Below are 26718 nucleotides of genomic sequence, written 5' to 3' on the forward strand. Positions count from 1 at the left end.
AAAAAAAAAAAAAAAACTATGAACCTGGGGGCCATTCTCTTTCAAACTGGCACAGGTCTTAAGGAAGATGGAGCCTAGGGAATTAAGGCTCAGAGAGCCATGGAGAGTAGACTAGGCACCCTTGGAAACTCGGGAGCCTGTGGTAAGGTTAGCACATTTACTTTCCTGTGACTTCACCTGAATGAGATGGGTCCACAAGGCGCTGGCCCCTCTCAGTATAAGTGCTGAAGTCAGACTGGTTTGATGGAGTTCCTCCCAGCCTTCGAGCCTTACTTTCTCCCAGAAGTGGGCGGCTCCCCAAGGTGCTCACCAGGACAGCTGCAGCCCCGCCCCCTCCAACCTACCCACCCTCAGCCATCCAACTCTGGTAGTGTTTTCTTTCCTCTTTCTTGCTGTGCCAAGGATAGAACCCAGGTTTTGTGTGTGTGTGTGTGTGTGTGTGTGTGTGTGTGTGTGTGTGTGTGTGTGGCAGAGGTGCTACCACCCAGCCTGGCTCACCCACTTAGGGCTCAGCTGGAGCGAGGTCCGTTACTTCATTGTCCATGACTCTGTGTGGTTTGTGCATGAACTCCCTCCATTCTATGCCCGGAAACAGTAGCGGAGAGGGTACAAGCCAGTGGGCAAGACAGGTTGAGATGGGTGGCCAACCCTGGCCTCTCGGCCCTGATCGTCTCAAAAATGTGCAAGAGCATGCATGTATCAAGTGTCTCTTTCCCCCAAGTCCAGCCTGAAACTTGCTACTTTGCATTGTCCTTCTGGTGTGGATGTTAAGGTAGGAAAAGGCTGGAAGAGGTCAGAGTTGAGCCACTGGGTCTCTAGTATCTCTGGTCTCTCTATAGCACCTCCTCTCTGCTCCAGCCACTCCTCAGTAGGGTCCCCAAAGCTGGTGACCCCAATTTTTCCAGCTTGTTAGCATCTCAAAGCTGCCTGCCTGCTGCCATACGTATTCACCAGGCTTCAAAGAAGCAGCTCCAGACAGGGTTGGTTCTTTACCTCCAGAAGCAAATTCCCACCCTCTCCCTCCCACTCCCATGCCCCCTCCCCGCCCTCCCGGGAGGATGAAACTGTGGCCTGGCTGGAGCCCCGCCCCATTAGTAAGAGAATGACTTTACTTCTGGCTGTAAGGACTTAACATCTGTTCTGCCTGGGCAGTTGGGGAAGGTGTGGGGCTCCAGCCTTGTTCCATTCTGAGTTCTGTTTGATCCCATCTCGGGGCCCATGGAGGATGAAGGTGGGGACCCGAGGCACGGACATGCTAGGGTCACCTGGGCACGGAGGCAGCTAGCTCTCCTGGCTCACAAGTGTCGTGCCTGTCTCCTGGATGCCTGGAGCTTTTCAGGCCAAGAAGTTAATAAAGGGCCAAGGGAGGGCTGGAGCTGGAGCTGAGCTGCTCAGGGATGCTAGATAAGCGCTCCACTGCCGAGCCACATTTTAACTCTGAAGAACAATGGGGCTGGAGAGATGGCTCAGTGGTCAGGAGCACTGGCGGCTCTTCTGGAGGACCCAGGTTCAATTCCCAGCACCCACATGGCAGCTCACACCTGCCTGTAATGTGGGCACCCGACACCCTCACACAGATACGTGAAGGCAAAACAGCAGTGCGCCGAAGATAAAAATAAAGAATAAATAAAGAAGAGCAACAAACCCCGTTCTGCAAACTGTTGCCTCCGGGGCTGGGGGTGAGCACGCTTTGTACCCGCATCCAGCCACCACACTGCGGGAGCCTCCCCTCTTCTGCCCAGCCACCTCCTTTGTGCCGACTATGTACATGGCCCTGTGCTGTCTGTCTGTCTGTCTGTCTGTCTTCTTTCAGGCACACCCTTACCCCTCTCTTTATACTAGCAGCCCCACCCCTTACTGTGCCTTAGTATAACACTTTCACCTGGCCCCCCAGTTGACCTAGATGTCCTCTACAGGTCAGCCCCACACCCCCAGGTCTGTGTCCTGTGTACTTAGCTGAGTATGCACAGGTGATTGCCGAATAGAAGCCAACTTAGACACAAAGTGCTAGGAACTGTCCCCACAGTGTGGAGTTAAGGCTCCCTTTGGGGACCTGCCTCTGTGGTGTCAGCAACAGTAAACTCAGGATCCCTGAAAGATAGTGCCATACCCTCTACCCACAGGGAGCTAAACATCTGGGAGTGGCGACTGTGTGGGGAGGGGCAACAAGGAGCTTGTGTCACCTGGCCAAGTGCTTCAGCAAGCACTGCTTGAGCAGTTAGTTACTGTGTGTCAGGCTCCGAGCTAGGCACTGGGGCTAGCTCAGCATAAGTCAGACAGTTCCTGACCTCACAGGCTCCTGTGGGGTCAGAGGGCAAGCAGATAGGACTGCCAGAAGTTACTACAGCGTAGGAAGGGCCTTTGGGGCTTCGGGCCTGGGGGAGGGGCAGGACTTCTCAGAGTTTTGGGGGGTGAGTGATTGAGCCTGACTGTGGGCCACTCAGGTCTTTATTTTTTTTTTTTTTCACTTAGGTCTTTTCTGAGCTCTTTTGTGCAAAGGCCCTGAGGTGAGAGGAGATGGGCTTACATAAAGGGCATGGGGGGAGGTGGCATGAGGACCAAGCTGGTGGGGTCTGGTTTGCACCGTGGGAAGCCCGCTGGGAAGCACAGTTTCCAAGGGCCCAGGTGCACATGGAGACTCCACTAAGGGGGAGCTATTTTTAGGGGTGGTAAAGGTGACCTAAATCAGAATCAGGGCCTGGAGGAGGCAGGCAGGAGGTCCACTGAGCTCTGGGGGAGGAGGTGTTGTTGGTGAGTGAGATGGACTGGGGGCTAGGACTCCAGCATCCAGCGTCCACCTGCTGAGGAGACCCCAACTCTCCCCCTGACTCTCCTGCCAATGTCTGGGACTGACAGGTCCACTGGAGGTGAAAATCACAGCTCCCTCAGAGCCAGTTGCCCCCTGGGGGTGTCGGAACACCAGGTACCCATTTTAATTCTCCCGGAGTCTGCTGCTTTATGGGTCTTATTTGGAGTTTTATTATTATTGCTGTTAATGGTTTGAAAAGGCCTTTTAATTAAAGCTGTAGGTTGGAGCTGTGCCTAAGCCCCTGGGGTGGGTGGGAAGGAGCCTTGCCAAGCCTTGTCTCACCCCTTACGCAGCTTGAGGCTTCTGAGTTGAGGTCCTATGTCTGTGGAGGGAGGCTGAGAAGGGGCCCTGAGTCCTTGTCTCTGAGCAGTCAAATCTTTCCAGAACAGATGATCTGAGCCTTGGCTGGTTCTGGGTGCTCTGTCTTGTGGAAGCCACGGGCCTGGGGCTTGAGAGCTTGGCTGTAGGACTGGTGGCTTGGTGGCTGCCATCTCAGTTTGCTCGGCCCTCCTAGGACCATCAAGAACAGTAAGGAGGGGCTGGAGAGGTGGCTCAGCGGTTAAGAGCGCCGACTGCTCTTCTGAAGCTCCTGAGTTCAAATCCCAGCAACCACATGATGGCTCACAACCATCCGTAATGAGATCTGATGCCCTCTTCTGGGGTGTCTGAAGACAGCTACAGTGTACTTACATATAATAAATAAATAAATTTAAAAAAAAAAAAAAAAGAACAGTAAGGAGATAGCTCGAATATCTGGTCCAGGCTGAACACCCGAGCGCACATGTGCACGCACACACACACATACACACACACACACACACACACACACACACACACACACACAGACACGCAGGCTTGCTGCTATGACCCTGCCTGGCAGCAGTGGTCTGTGAATAGTTCCTGCTTCATCATGGATGCTGATGATGCTGCCGACTTCCTTTTTCTTCTAGCCCAGAGCATGCAGGATCCCTTCCTCCCTACCTTTGAGCTGCCTCCTCTGGGAAGCCTTCCCAAATTCTTTCCAGGACCTGTTTTCCCAGAGGAAGTAAATTCCTTTGTAGGACCTGAGAGAGTGGCTGATTTGGGGTGGGACAAAAAAACCCTCAAGGTTTACAGGATCTGACAAATGAGGTCAGAGGGAATGTGGGAGAAAAGGGGGTACTCCCTCTGCAAGCTCTTGTGTGGAAGAGCAGCTCCTGCCCTATGGCCAGGGCTGTTCTCCTCCTCTAGGGAACCAAGTGTCTTAAGGGACTTAAGACCCAGAGGTCTCTCTGTACCTATAGAACAACTTGTGTGTGTTGCCCCAAGCTTCACGGTACTTCTGCTGCCACATTCTCTTCCTGACCTTCCAGCCCTCATAGATGCCTTTCATTGAGTGTCAGTGCAGACAAGTTTCTGGCCGCCAAGGTCACCCAACTGATAACTCTCCATTCTAGAAGCTTCCACCTTCCAGGGTATTTGCACTGGCTTGTCCCTCTGCCCTGGATTCACTGTCCTTCACACCCACTGGAATCTCCTCTCTTAGCGTTCAAATGTCACTCATGTGTATTCTGCTTATATATTTTTTTCTGCAATTAGTAGAATAGTGTCTACTATGCCAGTGTCTGGGGACAAGTGACTTCTAGCATGTGGATAGGATTAGAATAGAGTTTGGTCCCACTGTCCCTGTCCCTGGGGAAGAAGAACAAAGGGATCTTCTTCAAAGGAGGTTCCCCCATCACCCTGCCCAATTGCTCTGGCTCCCAATGTTCCTTAAGGTCACCAACGCTTTGTGTCCTACAAAAGCCAGCCTTGCCTGCCCCTCCTTGCTGCTGCAGCAACACTCCTCTCCTCCTGGGGTCCCCCGAGCACAGCAGCCTTGCATGGGCCCCCTATTGCACCCAGTGTCTGTCTCTGTCCACACTCTGTCTCCTCCTGGCAGCACAGCTACTGGGAGCTTCTGAACTTGGAGGGAAAAGAGAGAAAGAGGAACTGGAAAGATGGCTCAGTTGGTAAGGGCCTGCCCTTCTAAGTACAAGGACCGGAGTTTGATTCCCCAGAACCCACTTAAAAATGGTGGGTATAGTAGTGCATAATTGTTACCCAAGTGCTGGAAATGTGTAGACAGGGGGATCCCTGATGCTTACTGGACAACTAGTCCTGCCTAATTGGTGAGTTCTAGGCCAGTAGAGGACTCTCAAAGGAGGTGGGTGGCGTTCCTGAGGATGACAGTCAAGATTGTCTCTAGCTCTGCCCTCCCCTCCCCCTCCCCCTCCCCTCCCCCTCCCATCTACACATGCATACATTTCTGGGGGTTGGAGGAGAAAGATTCATTCTAGGGGCTAGAGAGGCTGACTGGGGACAGCCAATCCATTGCACAAGCTAGAAGCTAATGCTTAGCCCTGAGTGAGTTACTCATGCAAGAGATAAAGCGAGGCTGAACCCCAGGCTGACTCACTAGACCCCTGGAGGCAAGACTTGATCCAACCCTGAGGCAGAGTCCAAGATGTCAGAGGTTCCTGGCAGCACCGACCCATCCAGAAAGACCTTCAAATGGCGTGACCACCCTGTGACCACACCGTGGAGGAGAGAAGCTGTGGGGGGGGGGGGCAGGGATTGCTGGAGCAGGTACCCAAGAAGCTGAGGGGGGGGGAGGAGCAGAGGGCCAGGTAAAAAGGAGGTGTCTCCAAAGTGACAGCAGCCAAAATGGGCCCCTCCCCTTGGGTCTTTGCCCCGCCATGCTGGGCACTTGGGTTCCAGGACATAGCAGCTCTAGGAACTGTACGTTAGCAGGGGAGCCCTCTCTAGGTGTTTTAAACTCAGACATAGCATGTGTTCCTGGTTAGGGGCCCCTTGGCCCTGGTGAAGAAGGCTCAGGCTGGCTGTTGCCTGCCACCTGGGCTAGGCTTTACAGGATGCTGTGATTCCCCTCAATGGATTCCTGTCCTTTCTTCCTTTCTTTATTTTTTACCATTATATCAAGACAGAATGACGCTTGGCCTGCCCAAAGAGGATGCTGAGGCCTTGGGAGGGGATGGGGAGGAAGGGGAGAAAAGGCTTGGGGTCTTGGTGGTTCAAAGAGGTGTAGGGCCAGCAGCTTCTGTCCAGGATGCTGTGGGATGGGGTGGGAGCTATGAAGGAAGCTCTTCAGGCTGTGTGACACACTGGAGCTGGACATGTGTGGGGAGCCTTGTCTGTGGAGAGCTGGGTGCTGGCGAGGACCCAGCCATGAGTAACAGGGGGTGGCAGGGAGGCCCATCTGGAAGCTGCTAGAAGGATAGTGAGAAGCCAGCAGTCATTCATTTAGTAAACATCATATACTGAGTGTCGGCTATGTGCAAGGCCCCAGCAGCCTGGCCTCTGACCTCCACCAGCCCAGGTGGCACTGTCAAATAATTAAATGGAACCAGGCAAACAGAGGACCCACACTTAGGCGGGGGAGGGGTGGGCGGGGGGGCTTATCCTTGGGAAGTGACATTTGAGCTTATCTCTGGAAAGCCCAGTGAAAGAGCTGGGAGATGGCTTGGTAAAGAGGCACAGGGAACATCTTGTGTGTGGCAGGAACACACTCTTAGTAGGGGAACCCGAGGAGGAGGGAGGATTGTGCTGAAAGGGTAGGGACTCTGCAGCCACTGGAGGTTCTGCAGACCACAGCAGAGGGAGAGCCACGCAGGGTTTGAGGTGTGCGGTGCGGTTTTGATGCGCTCTGTCTGGCCGCTGGGTTAGCAGACAGGGCACATCGAGCACCAGCTCCAGTTGGACACATCAGCAGAACCATGTGTGGTACCCAAGGCACACTGAGAAAGCTTTCCTGGGAATGGCTTTCGCCTCTGTCCACAGCCCTGAGAAATCTAGCGTTCCAGATCCGTGAAAGAAGTGGATTCCAGGCTGAGTGGAGTAGGCAGAGGGAGGAAGGGAGGCAGGAATCGGGAATAGCCAAGGCTGTCCCATTTAACTTATTTGTGGGTTGACTGCCATTGTGAATACCCCCTCCCAAACACAGGGAGACCTAGTTCCCAACATTCTCCAAGAAACACCCTCAAATGGGGACCCTGACGTCACCCCCTCCCTTCTGGTTACCCACAAGTCTGTGCTACTCACAAGCCTGTGCATGCTGCCCCTGCCTCAGGAAGTGAGGACAGGATGAAATGGGGTATCCCTGGAGCACCCACACACACTCAAGATCTGGGCCAGGGCTACCCAGCTCTGTCTTGTGATTCACATCACATGACTGTTCCCGGGGTACAGGGGCTGTGTGATTCACCATCCCCTGGGTGGTGGGAACAGGATGACTTATGGAAGAAGCCATTGGAGGCTTATAAGCTGTCATACCCGTGTCCCAGGACGCACGGCAAGCAGCCTAGGCCAGGGCTCACAGCTGGCCGGCTTGTGCCTTGGCTATCCAAAAGTGTGAGCAGCCGGGACAGGGCTCGGTAGAGAGAGGAGGGGTTGTTTCTCAGAAAGGACCTCCCTCTAGCCTCTCAGGAGGGACCCAGACTTCTGGGGGGGGGGCAGGCCCCTTGGTGGCTGTCTGGAGGCTGGTGAGAAAGGGGTTGGGTGTGAGCCGAAGAGCTCTGTTACTGGGACTGGGAGGTGGAGGGGGTGGCATAAGTGGCTGTCACTGAAGGGGTGAGTCAGGCACCACTGGTGGCATTGAGTCAGCCCCAGGGGACGAGGGGAAGAGATGACAGCCAAGGTCAATTCCAGCAGGTTAGGTCCTGAGCACCTCTCACCTCCCTCCAACCCTCCCTACCCCAGAGCAGACAGCAGGCTTCACTGCTGCCTTCCGCTGTAGAGAGAGGGGACTGCCTTCATCCTGATGCAGAGACGGGAGTTTGAGGCCCAGTTCACTGTTTCCTGGCTGCAAGTGTCAGGTCCTTGACACTTCTTACAGTGTGCCCAGTCACAGGGCTATTGCTCAGCCATGCCCCCTCAGCAGAATCTGCTGCCAGTTCTTATCTTTCACGCTCCTCACCCCTTGTCCCTGTCAGAGGAATCTTGTGTGACCTGGGGGTTTCCTCTGTCCCAGGCCCTTGGGACACAAATCACAACATGATCCTTTTACCAGCTTTGCCTACCTCGGGCCAGGAGCTCAGAGTCGTGTGTCTCGATGATTGTCCTGCCCTGGCTCTTGTCAGGTACCCGCTGTGTGCAGGCGTGGTGGCCCTATTGCACAGGACTCTGACCCCACTGTCATCCTCTGCTCATAGGTTAGATATGAGGAAACAATCCTGAGAGGCCCCTTAACTCAAAGGTCACTGTTCCTGCAGGAGGAGGTGGACATGATCTGAGGCAGAGCCCGTACTCCAGGTAGTCTACTCCAGTGCATACAGTAGGCACTTAGTAAATACTAGGTTGGCAGAGATGGGAAAACACGTTTCTGAGAGTCACTGAGGCCCCTCCCCATCCTCCTCCTCCGACCTTCCAGTGTTTCCCAAAGCTGTGGGTACGTTGTCCTCAGAACTCAGTGGGCACCATGGCAGCACACCTTCCATCAGCTGGCAATACAGGCTCAGCTCCCTGTAGACGCCTCATCCGTTCTTCTAGTTTCTCTTGTGGAGAGCAGGCAGCGACAGGGCAGTTGTGTCAGAGCATCAGGACCAAGAAGGCAACTTTCCTAGGAGTCTGACTGGGAAACAGCCTCTGAGGTCCAGGGAGTGGGTGGGAGCACCCACCAGGCAGCCAGGAGAGCCATCCTGGGCTCAGGAGTGCTCCCTACCCTCTGCCTGAAGTGGGGTCTCCTCACCAAGAAGGCAAAGGTCAGAAGCCTTTGGGCCAGGAGCCCCACAGTCTTGTGTGTTTTGGGCAAGTTGCTTCTCTCTGGGCCTCAGTTTCCTCTTTGATAGAGTGGCGTGCGGTGTGGCTGTGTACTGGGAGATGCTGAGCGGTGTGTCTGCAGGGAGGAAGGAATGGGCACATCCAGGGGAGATGTGATGCACAGACCCGGTGTGTCAGGCTAGGAACCTGTCCAGGAAGAGAGGCGGGAGGCCTCAGCCCAGCAGCCCCCCAAGCCTTCGAGGCCAGGCCCAGCTCCCACCAAAGGCCCTGTGACATCCTCCACTCTAGTGATGTTGATTAATGACCACAGAGTACACGGGCGCCAGCAGCCAACCCCGCCCCCACCCCATCCCCAGCGGAATCAGCTATGATCTATGGGATTGGGTCCCTCGGGGAGTAGCCATCTGATCTCAGAGAAGCTCTAAAAGTGGGTCAGCGCTGGGTGGGGCCTGGATGGCAGCAGCCAACTGGAAGGGAGGGGCACAACTGTCATCTCTGTCAGAGAGGTCAGGTGGCAAGCCTAGGACCCTGTGACAGAGGGACTTGTGACAGTGTTTATAGCCTCACGGGCACAATTGTCTCAATGGCTGGCAGGGGCGGGCATTTTCTCCCCTGGCTGACTGAAGAGACCTAAGCCAGAGCTAGTATGTGGCTTACACTCCAGGAGGCCAGGGAAAGCCTCTTTGGTGGGTGACACAGGTGAAACCAAGGGATGAGGGGCCAGTTGCGTGAGGGCTGGGAAAAGTGAGCCTGTGGTGGTAGCACCAGGGGCTTACCTCAGCTGGCCTATTCAGGGAAGGGAGAGTGGGGAGGCAGGTGGCTGCAGGGTGTCGAGGGACCGTGAGGGAGGGACATGGTGCTGGGAATTGAGCAAGGGTGGAGAGAAGGACCCTGAAGAGCCTCCTGACTCAGTCAGAAGGTTTAGATCTCCTTCTTGGGAGGGGGGCAGCAGACCCTCTCCACACAGACCCCTCCTGCCCCTTCTCGAGAATGAATGGGGGGGGGTGCACTTGGGGAAACGTATTCTAGAGAGAGCAGATGCGGATATCCTTTGTGGCTTGGGTGTGGTAGAAGAGAGCACAACCCCGAGGGCTGGAATCTAGCATGGCGTTCTCTATTGAAGCCACCTATGGGCTTCCACTGCGCAGCCGCTGGTTGAAATGGCCCAGTCCCATGCTGTCGTGCTCCTCACACAGGGCAGGAGTCCTCTTTTATAAAAGTTACCTTACATGAGACAGATGCCCTCCAGTCACTCATGGCCACTTGGCTGGTAAGGAGCTGACTTTAGGTCCCACCCACTTCTAATCACCTCCCTGGGTCTCATCACTTTTGGGTCCTCAAGGTGAGAACTGGATGCTTGAGGTTGCCAGGAGTCCCCGCCTCCTCCCAGGCTAGTGGATCTGAACCACATCTGCGAATGCATGTGTGTGAGCATATACTCCACTGTTCAGAAACCAGGGGCAGGATCAGGCCAGGAGCGTACCTGGGTCTGGAGGGGCCCAAATGGGCTTCGCTCTTGGTCCTCAGATGCCTTCTGGCAAGGGCACTAACAGGGATCATGTGGCCAACAGCCCTTGGCACACAACTGGTATGTGCTGTCTCCAGGCCGTTCATGTCTGTGCCTTGACAAAGGACCTTCCAGCAGGGCAGAGACTGTCATGAAGAGAGCTGCCAGCCTGTGTCTCCAGCAGCATAGGTGGGGACTCTCGCTCACCGTGCCAGGGAGCAGGGCTTGGAGTGGACTGAAGAGGCCTATTCTGGGATCTGGGTCTGGATGAGTCGTGGTAAGTCGGGCTCTTTCTGACTTGAACTCTCCAGCGGATACAGTGGAGAGGGGATAGATTGGATGACTCTGAAAGTTAACTGGGTTGTTTCCTGCTCTTTACCTCACCAGCTGTGTGACCTTGAGTATTATCTTTACGTGAACATTATTTGCCAGGGATAGACAAACCCTTGGGGGACACAAGAGTCAGTACCCTGTTCATGTCACCTCCCCAACGCTCGACAGCTACCCACCTCACAGTGAGAGCCAGCACCCTGGGCTTCTCTAGCCATTGTGACTGCCTCTGCATTCCCATTTTGAGGGCATTGAGCCCCCAACAGATGACCTTGTGCAAGATCATCTCACAGCCAACCATGCTTTCCTGTGTGTCCCTCTGCATCATTCACTCTTCCTCATCTCCAGCTGGCAGGCGGGGCCGGCCACAGGGAAGAGTGTGTGTGTGGATTCAGCACCATGGCCAGCGGCCAGACGAGCGCGCTGTTTAACTCTGCTGGTCCTTACCTGCCTTGTGGAGGAGACAGCAGGCTCTGGGAGAGTCCCCAAAGCCAAAGGGCCACTTTGCCCAGGCATGGAGTTTACTGGACATAGTGAGCCCCCTTCCGAGCTCATCCTGGAGCCACTTCCAGGCCTAGACACTGCCGCCCCCTCTCTAGGCCTTTAGCATCACCATGGAGATCACCATGGCGTGCAGGAAAGCACTCCCAAAGCTCAGGCTAATGTGGCCTTGGGAAGCCCCAGTGCTGGATCTGATGGGATTGACTCTGCTCCCAATCACTCTACAAATGGGGAAATCAAGGCCACAGGGAAGGGAAGGCTAGGTTCTTGGGATGCCTCTTCAGTAAGGCAAGGCTGACCTTACCGCTCCATTGGATAGATGGAAGTGTTAACGTGAGGTGAGCAGCCTTAGGGACCTGCACTAGCTGCCTGGAAACCTGATTCTGGAAGAACCTGGCTTTCTCCTGGCTGGATGTGTGACAAGTATATGGGGTTTGTCTCAGGACACCCACTTTATCCACCGTGGGTAGACACTGAGGTCCAGGCCAAGGCTCATGGTCACAGTACATCTTGAAGACATGGATATAGTTGGACTGGGTTCAGATCAAGCCCTGCACTCTCCAGCTATGAGACTTGGCTGCTTGTCTGTGAAATAGGAGAAGCCAGGACCCACATCACAGGGTGAGTAGGAAGATGGGCTTAGACAGGACAGGCCTGAGCTTTGCTGGTGGGAGCACCCGTGTCAGCAGCAGTTAGTGTCACTTCTTGTCAGCGCCTTGGTAAATGTGTGTGAATAGCTGCACCAGTGAACAGCAGAATCACCTGCCAGGCCACTACAGGAACGTTCTCCAGGCGCTCAGGACAGCTTCCCAATCTGTTCTGTTCTTCATTCTGCAGATGTTTGCTCCCCGCCTGTATGGCCAGAGGGCCTGCCTTGCAATCTATCCTTCATTGGAATGCTTTGGGCAGAGCTCAAGATGTGTGCAGGGCTGTGACCCCACACTGGATAATGGGGAGACCAGGACAGCTGGCTGGGAGGCTCATGAAGAGCTGCTTGCATCCTCAGGCCTGGTGGGTTGATGAGGCAGCTCTGCACAGTCCTCAGTGGGCAGGCACCAGTAGCTTGGCACCGGCACCCTGGCCCAAGCAGAGCCGTAGGGAAGGCCTCTGGCAGGCCGTGGCATCCCACGGAGGGCATGCAGAGTGAGGAGGATGTTCACAGCTGAGATTGGCAGATGGTGCTGTGGATGGAGGAGCAGAGCCCACGGCATGGTGCAGGCAGGAGAAACAGGTTGTGCCTGGAGTGTGGAGTGGGCTGAGGAGCTGCAGACCTACGCAGAGGAGGTGGCTCATCTGCAGTGCTGAGTCTTACACAAGCCCCTTTGTTTTCTTGCTTGCTTCCCTGGCGTAGCTCAAGGAGTTCCAGACCTCTAGACCCCACCCTGACCCCAGCTTATGCCTGCCAGCCCCAGTCCCCAGCCACCCACCTCTCTGCTATAGAAACTGAGTCATACTCTGACCTTGAAGTCTGTTTCACTGAAATGAATCCCGCAGTGGGCAAAGGCAGGTTGATTATGGGAGCCACGGATGATGGGAATAGATTCCTTCTAATGGGATCTTTGATGCTGCTGCTGGAGACTTTGGGGGAGAAATAGGCTGTCATCAGGAAACCCTGAGAGGACACCCCAACCCTGAAACCACGATGTGTGGGGACCTTTGCCCCAGCCTTTCTTCTTCTCTTAAGTCCTCCCTGAGCAGGCCTGGGCCACCCTTTCTTGCTCTCACTGGGCTCTGTGTGGCAGCCAGATGTGTGGGCAGCACTCATGGATGTTGGGACAGGCACTTGGAGAACTGGGCAGCCTGTGGGTAATACTGCCTGTCCCCCCCCCCCAGCCCAAGACCAAGGCTGCCAGGAGAGGCAGGGCCCTGGCCTGCTCACCACATGAAGCTCCTCAATGGTGCTGCGTGAGAGAGCGGCTGTAGCGGGGAAAGGGAGATGAGCTCTGCAGTCTGCAGAGCAGGCGTGAGAGAATGGGCCAGCCAGGGCAGGGGTACTGAGCATGGCCAATAGGATCTGTATTCTCCTGCTCATTTGCATGTATTCAGCACGTGTGTAGTGAGCCCTTACCCCATGGTAAGTGCTGGCCCTGGGAGCTGTGGAGAACAAGTCAGATGTGGTCTTCTCTGGAATAGGCCTCATGGTCAGAATTGGAAGTGGAGATTTTCATGGAAAAGCTGCAAGTCTCTGCCTCCAAGTGACAGGCTCCCAAGTAAGTTATAGCTTAAGGAAGACGGAAATGTGCTCCTGCCCCACATATGAGTTTCTTCTTCACAGATGTAGGGAGGGGGCCATCCTGTGCTAGCTAACTCCTTACCCCGTGACCATGAGGTCTCTACCGACATAACTAAGGCCACCCAGCAATAGAGTGGCATACAGAAGGGCCACCCCAGGAGATGCTTTCCCTACTGACCCTGGACAGCTGTGAAGAGCAGTGTATGGAGCCAGCAGCAGGCTGGGGAGGGCAGAGTTCTGTGCTGGCCAGCAGCTGAGGCCAGCCTCTCCCAGGGGAGACACCAGCCCCTCTGGATCTCCAAGCCCCTGGCCTCCAGTCCTGTCCCTGGACTCTGCCTGGAGATCTTCCATTCGGCATCCTACCTGCTTAGTGTGTCCTGAGTGACTTCCATGTTGGTTCACAGGCCTGCCTGGTACTCTCCCTGGCCTGGACATGATGGCATCATCCTCTGGAGGGCGCCCTGGAGGCACCCCTCCCTGGGTACTTCCAAAAAGTGCGGCTAACATGCTGGCCGTCTAAGTACTCATCCTGAGATTTCACAGTTGCCCATGGCAGCCAATCCCCGCTCTACTCCAAGCCATTGGTTTCTTCCTGTCTCTGTAATTGTGCCTTTTCTCGAAAGGTCATATAAATAGAAGCATGGAGTGAGACAGAATCTGATGTCTAGCTTCTGGCACTCAGCTTAAAGTTTTGGCCTTCATCTCTACTCTTGAGCACCCTGGATCTTATCCCTCTTAAGCGCTCTGTACTTCCCCATTCCATCCTGGGTGGAGAACTCGGATGTTTTTGGTGTGAGGCTAAGATGGGCAGTGCCGTTGACTGGTGCTTCTGTGGTCACAGGGGACGCCAGCCATGGCACAGTGAGTGGTGGAGGAGGATATCTGTGTCTGCCCTGTGTCTTGTCCTGCAAGCCTGGGATATTTGCCACTGGCCCCTAAAGAGGGGTTCGTTTGATTGTGTTATAGCTGAAAGTCAAGGGCTCCATGACCCTTGCCCCCTTCTCATCAGAACCAAGGGCTAGAGGCTGCTCCCTACCGAATCCTTGCCCTGTGGGTCACTACAAGTGGAGTCTAAATAGTTTCTGTAGTCTTTTTAAAGTGTGTGCGTGTGCATGTGCATGTGTGTACAGAAATGTGTGAAGGCCAGGGGTTGATGTAAGTAAGGTATGTCCCTCAATCACTCTGACTGGCTGGACTAGCTGGCCGGTGAGCTCTAGTGCCTGTACACAGAGCACACTCCCTCTGTCTATGATACACACACACACACACACACACACACACACACACACACACCCGTCTCTCTATTTCTGTCTCTCTGTGTGTCTCTCTCTCACACACACACACCACACCCCCTCTGTCTATGTCTCTGATACACACACACAGACACACACACACACACACACACACAGAGCTCTGAGGTTACAGACATACACTGCAGTGCCCAGCTTTTACATGGCCCTTTACTGACTAAGCCATAAGTCATCTTCCTAGGTTTTGTTGCTGTTGTTGTTGTTGTTGTTGTTGTTGTTGTTATTGTTTTTCTATTTCCTTATTTAGGTTTTTTTTTTTTTTTTTTGAGACAATGTTTCACCGTGTAGCCATGGCTGTCCTGGAACTCACTCTGTAGACCAGGCTGGCCTCAAACTCAAGAGCTTCCCCCTGCCGTGCATTTGACACCATCACCCAGCTGTTTCTGTTTTTGAGACAGAGTCTCGTGTACCCCGGGCTGCCTTGATTTTGAGGTAAGGCTGAGAATCACCTTAAACTTCTGAGCCTCCTGCCTCCGGCAGGATCAGAACATACAGCTCCATGCCTGAGAGCTGGGGTTCAGGGGACTCAGAACGTCGCTCATTGCAGTCACTCCACCCAGCCCTTTGACTGGCCTCTAGAGCCCAGTGTCTCCTGACTCAGACCCCAGATAGAGCACTTTCATTCCATCCTCCCTGGTCTCATCACCACCTCCAGTCTGCCCGCCTGAGCCAATTTGCTTCTTTTCCACAGGAAGCCCACCAAGTGCATGGGTCCCCACTGCCTCCAGGGATAAGGCCAGTCTCTGAAGGCCTGGCACAACAGGACCTTCTGGATGGTTGAGTCCCTGCCTGTTTTTCCATGCCTGTCCCCCTCTCCCTGTGCCTCTCCTTCCCTGGAGTCTACAGGCTGGCTTCCCACTTTGTAGAAGGTTCCCAAATGTGGCATACCTTCTTCCTGCTTGTTTCCCACCTGCCTGCCTGGTGTCTTCCTGTGACTCTTCCTGGGCCCAGTCCCACCCCCAGGCTGGCTGCTGGCCCCACAGCTCTGGTCTTCTACCCATCACTGTGGACTGCGGTGTCTGTTTACATATCCACCACCCCCATAGGATTGGGTGTTCCAGGGACACTGCCTGCCTGACTCATCTTGTCCTCATTGTGGCCCAGTTTGGGGCCACGTTCGGAGTAGGAGCCCAAATGTTTGTGTGCAGGGCACTGTGTTCTCTGTATTTGCGCCAAAGCCCTGAGGACTTGGAGGAGGCTTCGCAGGGGTGGGGTGGCCATGAGGCAAAAACTGGATGAGAATGCATCAAAGTGCTAGGTATGAAGGGCCACAGCACCTGCGCAGTGGTCCTGCTCCCTGCAGCCTGCCCTGGCCCCTCCAGACCCCGCACTTGTCTTGAACACCAGTATAAGGTGCACCCCACCACCACCACACTGTTCTGTGAGAACAAAGACAAGCTGGCTCTCGTCCACACCTGGCCCAGGATAGGAGGCTGCCAGCTGTTTCTTGAGTGACCTTGGGCTAAGAAGAGGGTGTGGCTTAGCCTTGGGTTTGAAAGCCAGCCAGTGGTTCATGATGTGACTTTCTAGCAAGCTAGCAGTGTGTTTAGTGCACTGTGAGCGTCCTGAACATGGGGTCTGAGACTGTGGTGCCAAAGACCACCCAGTCCTGAGCCGGCAGGAGAGTCGGCACGAGCCATGTGCTGTTGTCAGACTTTATAGATTTAGTTCTGCAAGGCCAGCATGCTGTGGCCCTGTGTGGACAGCCTGCGTCAGAGTAGTTCTGTCACAGCCAACGTCCTTCACACTTGGAAACTGTGCATCCAAGGGATGTGGGAATTTGATCACGAGGGACACTTCCAACTCTGGGGGAGAATCCTCGGGCCCAAGTGTGACTCACGGGAGCTCGCTCCTGCCCAGGCATTCACTTACCATGTACAACCTGAGGCTGCACAGTGCCCCCCCCCACCCCCAGCTGCAGAATGAGTGACCTGCATCCTTCAGCACTGCAGACATGTGGAGAAGAAGCAGGGGCCTCAGGAACAGTAACACGGGTCAAGATCTGCTGTGGCTGCTGACAGGCCTTGTCCTGCAGCTCTGAGAGGTGACCGGCGTCCAGCTCAGACCCTCAGAGGGGAGCCTCCTGACCCGGCTCCAGCTCCCATTTCCAGCTTGGAGCAACTGCTTCTGCTTCTCCAAATCAGGAGTGGTGCTTGGTTCTCACAGCTATTGGACATGGGGCTGGGACTATGGCCAGCAGGTAAGACTGGCTCAGAGAAGGAGGCAGGGAAGGACAGGATGAGCTTAGAGCCGGAGCTGCCTTCTCTTCCCTGTCCTGGGCTCTAGCCAGTCCACTGCATCCTACACAGACACAACCAAGCCCCACCCGCCACTGAACATGGAGTTAGCAGCTAAGGCTCAGTGGCGCCTCCTCTGGGCAAAGCGTCCCGATGGCTGCCAGCTGCCTGGTGGGTGTTCACAGTTCTTCCCTGCCGTCCTAGCCACGCTGCTTGTGCGCTGAGACGTCAAGACCTTCAGTGCACTAAGATATTTTGAGAGAGGGAGAGAGTGCATTTGCATACCTTTTATTATAGTGTATTGTTATAATTCTGCTTTATTATTAGTTATTGTTTTTTACTTCTGCTCTGCCTACCTTTAAGTGAAGCTTTATCACAGATGCGTGAACAGGACAAAACGTGTGCTCAGTGGTCTCTGAGGTTTGGGGTTTTTATTAGGGGGGTCTCTGGATGTCTCCCCTGGAAGGGGAGGAGGCCAGAGCAGCCACTGTGCTGGGACATGGGCTGTGACTCCCACATCAGACCTGAGTAAGAGATATTCCCATTTCACAGAGGGAACACTAAGGTCACCCCTCCACCGTCAGTGGCTACCAGGTAGAGCTGGATCTGACCACAGGGTGTGTGCCTCCAGAGTTCATGCTTGAGAAGTCCCCATGTCTCACTCGGTTCTCCCGGTACCCTTGGAGTCAGCCACGGTGGACCCTTCTGTCCTGCCCTCTGCCTGGTCAGGTTCCACCACCAACCACCCTGTACCACAGGCCTCCTCCTTATATCTGTGCCTCGTTCAGCCCTGTGGCTACACAGGTTTCCTTTCTCACAGTCCCGCTCTTGAGTGAGAATCGTGAGAGCAAGGATGGGCTCTGTGTTAGTTTTCATACCATAATGGCCCATGAAAAAGGCTTTCGTTATAACGGTGGCCTAGTCAGTGGGCTATGCGTATCTAGGGACAGCTGGTACAGACCAGTAGACTAGGGGCCGGTAGCTTGGTGATGAGTGCTGGCCAAATGGCCTGTGTTCCGGCGCTCTAAGGGAGAGATGTAGTAGGAACAGAAGAGGCGGTAGTCTGGGAGGCTTGGTCCAGAGGCAGAAAGCAGACTTCGTGAAGGAATGGGCGGGAGGGAGTTGGGATGATGCCTGTGTTTCTGCTTCAGGGACTCCGGTGATTGGTGGCATCATGGGGAGACGTGGACAGCAAAGAGGGGTGGGGCACATTTGGGTGTATGGATGTGTCCCGAGGAGCCTGAGGTGAGGTTAGGTAGCAGGGAGAGGGGCTTGGTGGGACAGGCTGAGGAACCTAGGCTTTGGGGTGAGAAGGGGTTCAGGAGGTCATGCTACTGCACTAAGCTGTGCAGGCCAGAAGGCCTTGGCCTTGAGGGAGGAGGCCTGGGATAGAGGGAGCCAGGCCAGGAGAGGAGAGCCTGGGACAGGGGGGCCTGTCCAGGCTGGTTTTAGAAACCACGTCCCCATTGCAAGTTTATTGAGCTGAAAGCTCCCATGTAAGTCTGTTTTGCAAATTGAATTTTTGGACAACAACCACTACTTTAACTGCCCAGGATGAGAAGGCCAACAACTCTGAAGGCAGGCTGGCTGAGTCCTGTCTGAAGGCCCTTCTCCCTCTGACCTGGAGCTGCAGAGGACTCGACCTTCAAGCTGTGGCACGCGCCTCATTCCACTCAGATAGTAAAAGGATCCTTCCACAGAATTGGGTGTGGGAAGGAGCGGGGCCACAGAATGGAGCAGTGCTTGGAGCAGAGGTGCTGGGCCTGCAGGATGGCTCCAGGGATCGGGGTCATTTGAAAGCTGTGTCTTCAAGACATAGGCAGGGTTTTTATGTAGAAGATGAGAGATGAGGAGAAGGGGCAGAAGAAACCCTGGTCACTTGGTGCTAGCCCAGGAACAGGTGATGAGGTTAAAGGATGGCAGAAGGGGTCAGGGGCCGGGATCTCTGAGGGGTGAGGTCGGCTGGAGAGAAATGCCAGGCCTGTGAGAGGGAAGCAGGGGGAACCCAGAGCCTGTCAGGGGGTCAGTAAATATCCACTTACCATTGGAGATAATTACTAATAGTTAACCTTCGTGGATCAGCTCCGAATGCCAGCTGCACTGGGTGTGGGGCCCAGAGAGTTTAGATACTAAGGATGTTCAGGGGAACGGTCAGAAAATAACTGCATCCTTTATTCTGCTGTTCCTGGGTGGGGACTTTGAGTCACCCCTATCTTAGATATCAGCAACTGGACACACAGAAGTTAAGAAATTTGCCCAGAAGAGTGGGCAGGCCACACCTTTCAGCACTGGTAACACTAGGGAGACAGAGGCAATCTGATCTTTTTGAGTTCAAGGCCAACCTGGTCTACATGGCAAGTTCCAGGTCAGTCAGAGTTACACAGCGAGACCTTGCCTCAAAGCAGAGCAAAAAATATAAAGAAGGTTGCCCAGGGCCACCCAGCAACCGAGACCCTGAAGTTTTATATTGAGGCTCTGCTGTTTGGTTAACACTTTTCACTGTGGGGCTATACTGCCTGCCATTGAGCACTTTGTGGAGACGCCTGGACCACTCACCCAGTCAAGCAGTCAGTGCCAGAAAGGTTGTGAAGGAGGCGAGAGGAGAAGGCTTGAGGACGTCTGGGCCACCAACATGCAGGGCAAAGGAAGAGCAAAGGCCCTGAGGCAAGCGCATGCCTGGTGTGTCTAACAAGAGAGAAGGCCAGTGGGCCCGGCACAGAGTGGGCCCGGCACAGAGGAAGCAGAGGGGAGTGGGTGCTCCCATTGAGGTGATGCAGGGCTGCCTGTGGTGGCGAAGGGTGATGTGCTCGTACTTGAGGTGAAGTGAGGCCCTGGAGATGTTAGAGCTGAGGAGGGGTAAGAGGCACTGACTTGAATTCTCCCCTGACAGCTCTGGTTTCTGTGTCTAGAAACAAGTATATGAGGGGACCAGGGCCAGCATGGAGAATCCAGGTAAGGGCTGGAGGTTACCACATGTGCAGCAGTACAGCTTCCTGTCACACGGTGGCAGGCCCAGAGCAGTGGCTTAACCTGGATATGAGAAGGGAGAGGTGTCAGGAATGAGCTCAAAGCTTGGGCAGTGGTGGCTGGAAAGATGGGCTTTTGTGGAAACAGCTATGGAGGAATGCTTCATCAAGAACACACTGCCATTATGCCTGCTAATGCCTGGCTCCCTCCCTCCAGGGTAGGTAGGAATTGAGACCCACTGTGACCTCCTCAGGATCACATGGTTAGAAGGGCATGTAGTCCCGATCTGGAATCAACTCTGCACCTTAAGGTTTGTAATTCTCATTTAACATTCAGTTAGTAAAGGGCCTACTAGGTGCAGAGTGCCACACTGGGTACTGTACCTATGGGTGAGGTGAGCATGCTCTAATCCGTGAAGCTAGACATGAAGCCTAGGGACAGACAGTGTGTCAGCAGTGGAAAGGAGACACCCAAGAGGTCCTGGGGCCAGTGGGAACCCAGCCAGTTAGGGGTCGGGTGGCTTCCCAGAAGCACACAGACCTCTGAGACAGAGGCTCCCAGATTACAGATGGCCACCAGGAAGTTCTGTGGTGGTCTTTTCAGAGGATCAGGATGGTTTTAACAGAGTTACCAAGTGAGCTGTAACTCACGTGCCCTGTGATTTGCTCATGAAAGTGTCCTGTTAGGTGACTTTTAGCTCATATCCAGAGGTGTGTGTCCATCACCCCGGTCCATTTTGGAACCTCTTTATTGCCCCATAAACTGCTCCCTCCCGCCCCTCAGCTCTCATCCCGCCAGAGCCCTTGGCAGCCTCCGCTGGACTTGACTCTACTTTCTATCTCTACAAAGTCAAAGCCACCTGCGACAGTCTATGTCTGTGGTGCTGGGCAGTAGGAGGCCTGCTGCATGGAACTTCATTCTCTTTGCATTGTATGTAGATGGTCTGTGTTGGAAGTCCAAGACTTAAATGGTGTTACAGCCAGCAGGGGCCGAGGGCCTACTACCCACCTTAGAGAAGAGAAAACGAGGGGTGGGGGACTTGCCGCCTTCCCTCAGCAGGCAAGCTTGGGGGCTTCCAGGGGCCTTAGAGCCCCTCCAAGTCAGGATGCTTCCCTCTGCTGTTGCCTCTCCCTTCAGCCATATGCCGGGTGAATTTGGTTCCAAGTGATAAGTTGGTAGGAACGGCATCTTCCCAAGCTGCCGCACTGTGTGTGCGGTGGATTTCTACACCCCATGATGCACGCAGAGGTATTCCAGGCACACGTCTGAGTGTGTGTCCATACACTGAGAATGAGTCCCATGTCATCTTTCCTGCTTCCCGGGCCTTTGCTGGTCCTGCGTGGTTTTTTTTTTTTTTTTGGTTTTTTTTTTGTTTTTTTTTGGCTGGGGACATGCTTCCTAAGGGAGATGGGCTGCGTTGTCCTAGAACCAGAGGTCAGGGTTAAAGCTGCTGCCTAGGTCTCATCGGAGATCAGTGTGTGCTCCTCATCAAAGGAGTGCCATGGCTGAGGTTTGGGGACACCCACATCCGGAGTCTTCCTCCTGCCCTCTGGCATCCTCAGTTTCTTACTTTGAAAAGGAGGGAAAGTCCATTGCACACGTGACAGTGTGGAAGCTGGTGTGTGGGAGGTGCCCTTTCTGGGCAGACCCTGGGGGTCAGTGTGGGAGAGCATCCTCAGGCCTGGGATAACAGATGAAGCCGGTGAGCCTCACAACCTCAGCGCACCCTTTCCTGCTTCTTCCTGTGGCGAACTGCTCCCTGTGTCTCTTCCCAGGACTTTGTGAAGGCGCCGAGTTCACACCCCAGCCTAGCTGCTCATGCCTTGGTTTCTCAGTCTCAGTTTTGTGGCCTGTAGAATGGGAGGGCAGAGGGGGGATCCTCTGAGGTGCTGCCTCCTGGGTAGGTGTGCAGCGGAGAGTCTCCTTCCCACTGACAAATGTCCAGACAGAGAGTGGCTCAGGGAACAGACACTGCTCAGGCAAGGGACTGGAGATGCCTGGCATCCCTCCGCTCTCCCAGGGAGTCACTCAGGATGCAGGGACAGGAGGGGGACACCTCCCAGGGTTTTCCCCAAGGCAGTAGTACCTTCTGCCAGCATCCTTCCTGCATCATCTCAGACCTCCCAGCAGGTTCCAGAAGACTACTCTTAACAAGAAGAGAAACTGAGACTTAGAAAGAGGGAACCACCTAGCCATTACCTGAAATGAATGAGGGGCCAGGCTGAGATCTGAACCCAGTTGTGTGACTTAGGCCCCTCCTGAAGTGGAAAAGGGTGGGGGCAAGAGGGAGGAGCAAGCTGAGGAAGGACTGGGGAACTAACTGCAGCTTCCCCCACTGCTGGCTGCTTCGGGGATTCTGTGGGTGGTGGGAAAGGCGTTGTAAATATACATGACATGCAAATCTACCTCTAAAAACAACGTAGGCCTCCCATGAGCTGGGGTGCCAGGGTTCTCTGGAAAATACAGCGTTGCACAAACACTTGGGTTTCTATGACAACTATGCCTACTTGCCCCCTCCCTGGGGCTAGTTTGAAGGTCTCAAGGTGTGGCACTCATCTCTTGGCTAATCAATGTTCCTCCTGTGTCTGCAGACACTGGTGCTGCCCGCCTTCTGCTTGGAGCCTGGTGACCCCCCTGTGTGACCAGGGCCCAACCCATACCTCTGATGGAGTGCTGGAGGGATGTGTGTGGCAGTCCTCAGTCCTACTCCCGCTTCTGAGGTTTCATCTGCAACAGACTTCCCGGCTACTGTTTTCCCTGTGCACGTGGCTCCTTGGTGGGTAAGTACAGCCACAGGCCTGGGCATCTCACCCACTGCTGAGCTTGCCCGTTTTGGGAAATGCCCAGCCCTCCCACTGCCAGCACCCACAAGCTGGCAGAGGGACCTCCATAAGAGTTTTCCTGTCTGGGCACAATTATAGTTTAACCAGCTCGGTCTACCCCATCCTCCTGACTGTTCTGGAGGTGGGCCTGGCGAGGGTGCCTATTTCCCAGGGCACTGCCTCAGGGAGGGAAAGCCCTTGCTGAGGATGGTCGTTGGCAAACCTAGCACTATACATTCCAAATGCCACACCCGGGGCTGGAGCAGGTGCCCAGCACGGGCTCAGGAGGAGGAGGGAGCTTGCTGCCGGCTGTGGCATGACGGGGGCCCACAAGAACACGTTCTTCCTCCTCCCGCTCCACCTGCCTAAACTCACACAATGCGGTGCCGGGCTCAGCCTTATCTCTGACTGTCCTTCCACACCCACACTATCTTCACAAAGCTTGGTTCCTCCGTCATCCTTCCCACAGAGCAGGGACAGCCACCTCAGGCCCACATGGTGCCAACCACAGCGCCTGGCTCATTAATCTCCCTGTTCTCACACAGTCTCCCCCACCCCACGTCTAGTTTACACGTGAGGAAACCCAAGGGCCCCCAGACACCATTCAGCCTGGGTTGAAGGTCTGCCTTCTTGAGTTCCCTCTGTTTCCCAGGGTCACGGAAGGGGGTAGAGGATGTGGGAATCCCTCATGAGGACCCAGGAACCCATCAGCCTTCTGGGGTCCCAGAGAGCTGCTCTAGTATCCCTCAGCATGGTGCCAGCCCCTTTGCTTCCAACTCTGCCACCTGCCAACAGCTGCCAGCTTCCTTGATGAGATGCTCATAAGAACGAAAAGACTGGTAAATATGCATAATATGCAAATATCGAGGATAATATAAAAACCCGAGAAGTTCACTGCCAATAATGGATGTCTTTGAGAACCACACGCTGCACACTTGTGCGGTGCCAGCCTTATTGTTAGTAACTGTGAAAGGGCCCCCATTAATTACTACCCACCCCCAACCTGGTTCCCCCCAAGCCTGGCCCCAGGGTCTGCTGGTCTGCTGTGGCAACCAGAGACACCTGTTGCGTTTGGCTGAAAAGCTGTCACCACACAATTGATGAGAACATGGTGGTCTGAGGGGGGGGGCTTCAGCAAACATGCTGGGTTTGCCCAAGGCAGGCTGGGGTCTCCCTGAGGACAGTGTGTGTCACAGGGCCAGTGGGTATTTCTTGAGCAGTTACTACGTGTCTGGCATTTGGTGAATGCCTGGCACAATTCAGCATCTCATTTCAGCTCCCCGAGGCTCACAGAGGGCTTAGCCTCTCCTGCTGATGAGCACCGCTCTGAGGCCTCCTCCGCCCTAGGGCAGATCTGGAGGCACAGCTGCCATCGCTCACAGCCCCCTTGTGTGTGGCCCAGTGACGGAGAAGGGATTCCTTGGCACTGGCAGGGAGCAGCCGTCAGGATCACGTGGAAAGATGGAGGCCGGGGTGGCGCGAGGGAGGTGTTACTGTTGCGATTTTGCTAACAAGCTGGTTATTTAAGGAACTGGGAAGCTCGGAGGGAGCCTCTGTGCCTGGGCAGAGGCGGCTGGGAGGACAGGGTCCCCAGGGAATTGAGGTCAGGGGAGCCAGCCAAGAGCACTAATCAATGGATTGATTGAATCTTGTCCACTTACTGACAATAGTAACAGCAAAACGAAAGCCTGGGGGAAAAAATCCACTGTGCCAGAGAGGACCTGTGAGCTGGGAGACACAGGGGCCTGTAGGGCACAGAGCTCTGTTTGCTGGCCTGGGGGGTGGGGCACAGCCTTGGCCACTGGCCACTTAGCACAATGGACTTTTTGTCTTGTGTATGTTCCTCATGGTAGTAGTGTATGTCACAGTTAATGACCCCTTCCCCCCCAAATCCAGCTCTAACAATAACAGCTACCATTTATTTTTTAATTATCAGGCTCCTTACTAAGGATTTTCCTGTTGTATGTATGTATGTATGTATGTATGTATGTATGTATGTATGTATTGTTATTTATTTACTTATTTGAGACAGGATCTCTCTATGTACTCCAGCCTGACCTAGTACACACTATGTAAACCAGACCAGCCTGAAACTCAAGAGCCCCTCCTGTCTCTGCCTCCCAGGTGCTGGGATTACAGTCGTGCACCATCATCATACCTGGCTTATTTATTTAATTTTTCTGGATGGAATCCAGAAGCTTATATGTGGTGGGCAGGTGCTCTACCACCAAACTAAACTACACCCCAGCCTGCCATTTAGCTTTTTCTTTTCATTGCATCAAATCTTCACAGATTTTACTTTACCCCTTGTAGGGCAGGGGCAAGTCAGGCTTACAAGACAAAGCTCTTTGGCATATGCTTAGAGGTAAGGCGAGAAACCAGACAGGAACTCAAGCCTCCAGCGTAGTGAGAGGCTTGGGAGCTATGCCAGACGGTAGGGAGCCCTCTGTCTGTCTCTGCTGAGTCTATACCTCTTGCGTGTTTGAGGTGTGAGAAGCTAGGCAAGTATCATGGCATGGGCAGCTGTGAGGGCTAGGACCCTGACAAGGGCCAGTGTAGGGCATTGGCTCATTTAACAAATGCTCCACACAGGAGCAAGGCATTGCAAAGGGACAGCTGGGGAGAGACAGCGGAAGACTCGAGCTCATTCAGGGTAAAAAGAGGTCATGCAGAGGAAGCAGGCTCAGACCCATCCTCTAACCCAGTGCTTCTTAACCTCCCTAACGCTGCGACCCTTTAATACAGTTCCGCATGTCGTGATGACCCCAGCCATAAAACTATTGCACTGCTACCGCATAACTGTAATTTTGTTACTGTTGCAGATTATAATATAAATATAATAGACAGGTTATATGATATGTGACCCCCCCAGGGGGTTCCGAGCTACAGGTTGAGAACCCCTGCTCTAAACTCACTTCCTGCAGGCCTACTATATATTGAACCTATTATCTCGTCAAGCGCAAAACAGCCCTATGGAATTAGCTGGTCACCTGACGGGTCTGAAGTCTGGAGAAGAGACTAGGGTGAGGAGACTCCATAGGCTCTGACGGTAATGTGACAGCGACACCCTGCTCCTGGGAATGGTACACAGGCTGGACCTGGTGCTGAGGTCTCCAGCAGAGCTTGAGCTGCTCATGGCTAGGACCAACCACACTCAGGGAGAGCAGTGTGTCCAGCCAGTGCTGGGGACAGCACTAGAACATGGCTTGCAGAAGTCTTCCAGAGGCCTGAAGCTGGCAGCCCAGTCTTCTCTCTGGGTACCAGCCCCAGAGGAATCCATGCATTCCCAGGAGGTTTATTGAGAGCAGTCAGACACATTTATACCCCTCCCAGGGCGCCCAGGCTTGGGGAAAGACTGATGTTACACAACCACCCACATAAACTGAGGGAAAGGAGATGGGACCAGTGCAGTCAAGTGGATTAACAGCCCAGGGCCACACTATGTCACAGGACTGCCAACAGGACACACATCAGCGCACTGGGTAGTGCTGCTGGTAGTAGCAGGGCAGTTGGGAACAGGCCACTTGTCCTTCTCCAGGGGACTAGTTAAATCTGTTTGCTGCAGCTGTACAGTGGTGCCTGCTGCGGCTGTTAGAAATGGGGCCGGGATCTAAATTTACTGTTGCAGAAAGAACTTCATAGTGTGGAGTTAAAAAAAAAAAAAAAAAAAAAAAAAGAGGTTATAAGCCAGCACGGGTAACATGAGGCCGTTTTCATCAGACTTGTGATTTTATGGAGCTGTTCCCAGAGCTGCCCTGGTGCGTGCAGACCTAAGGGACTGGGGAATCAGGTTGGGCTATGCCTCGTTTCTATTCCTTCTTGGCTGTGTGACCTTGAGCAAGTCACTGGCCTTCTCTAGGAGAGCAAAACAACGCATCAGAGAGTGTTGACCTGGACAGAGGTAGAACCACTCCAGGGAGATGCCGTAGGTGTTCAGTGCCACTGTGTAACACTGCATCTGCCAGCCACTGCATCCACCAGCCTCCACAGGTTGCCTCTTTCCTTAGTCACGGAGATGACACCCAAGGAGGACAGTATGGCTCTGTGCACAGGACCAACAAAACCCCAGATCAGCAGCACCCCAAACCTTAGCCACTCCCCTTGACCTTCTAACCTGCCTCACCAGTCAACACTGTCCCCAGAGAGGCTGCTGTTGTGGACATGTTGGCCCTGGAGCCTCCACTAGCCCTGCCTGGAAAGACAGGCTGTGCCTTCTGGATGCTCAGAACCTTAAATCCCTAGCGG

At 54.2% G+C, this 26718-nt stretch overlaps 1 protein-coding gene across 1 annotated transcript in view; it reads left to right on the plus strand.

The window, feature by feature from the left end:
• LOC115062412 (disks large-associated protein 4-like) overlaps positions 1 to 26718 on the plus strand; it is a 97311-nt gene that overhangs the window by 29004 nt on the left and 41589 nt on the right. The window contains exon 2 of the mRNA XM_029535754.1: positions 22243 to 22431. The gene's annotated coding sequence lies outside the window, so the exon portion shown is untranslated. The remainder of the gene's footprint in view (positions 1 to 22242; positions 22432 to 26718) is intronic.

Source organism: Mus pahari, chromosome 3 (assembly GCF_900095145.1).
Source record: "Mus pahari chromosome 3, PAHARI_EIJ_v1.1, whole genome shotgun sequence".
NCBI classification, from domain to species: domain Eukaryota; kingdom Metazoa; phylum Chordata; class Mammalia; order Rodentia; family Muridae; genus Mus; species Mus pahari.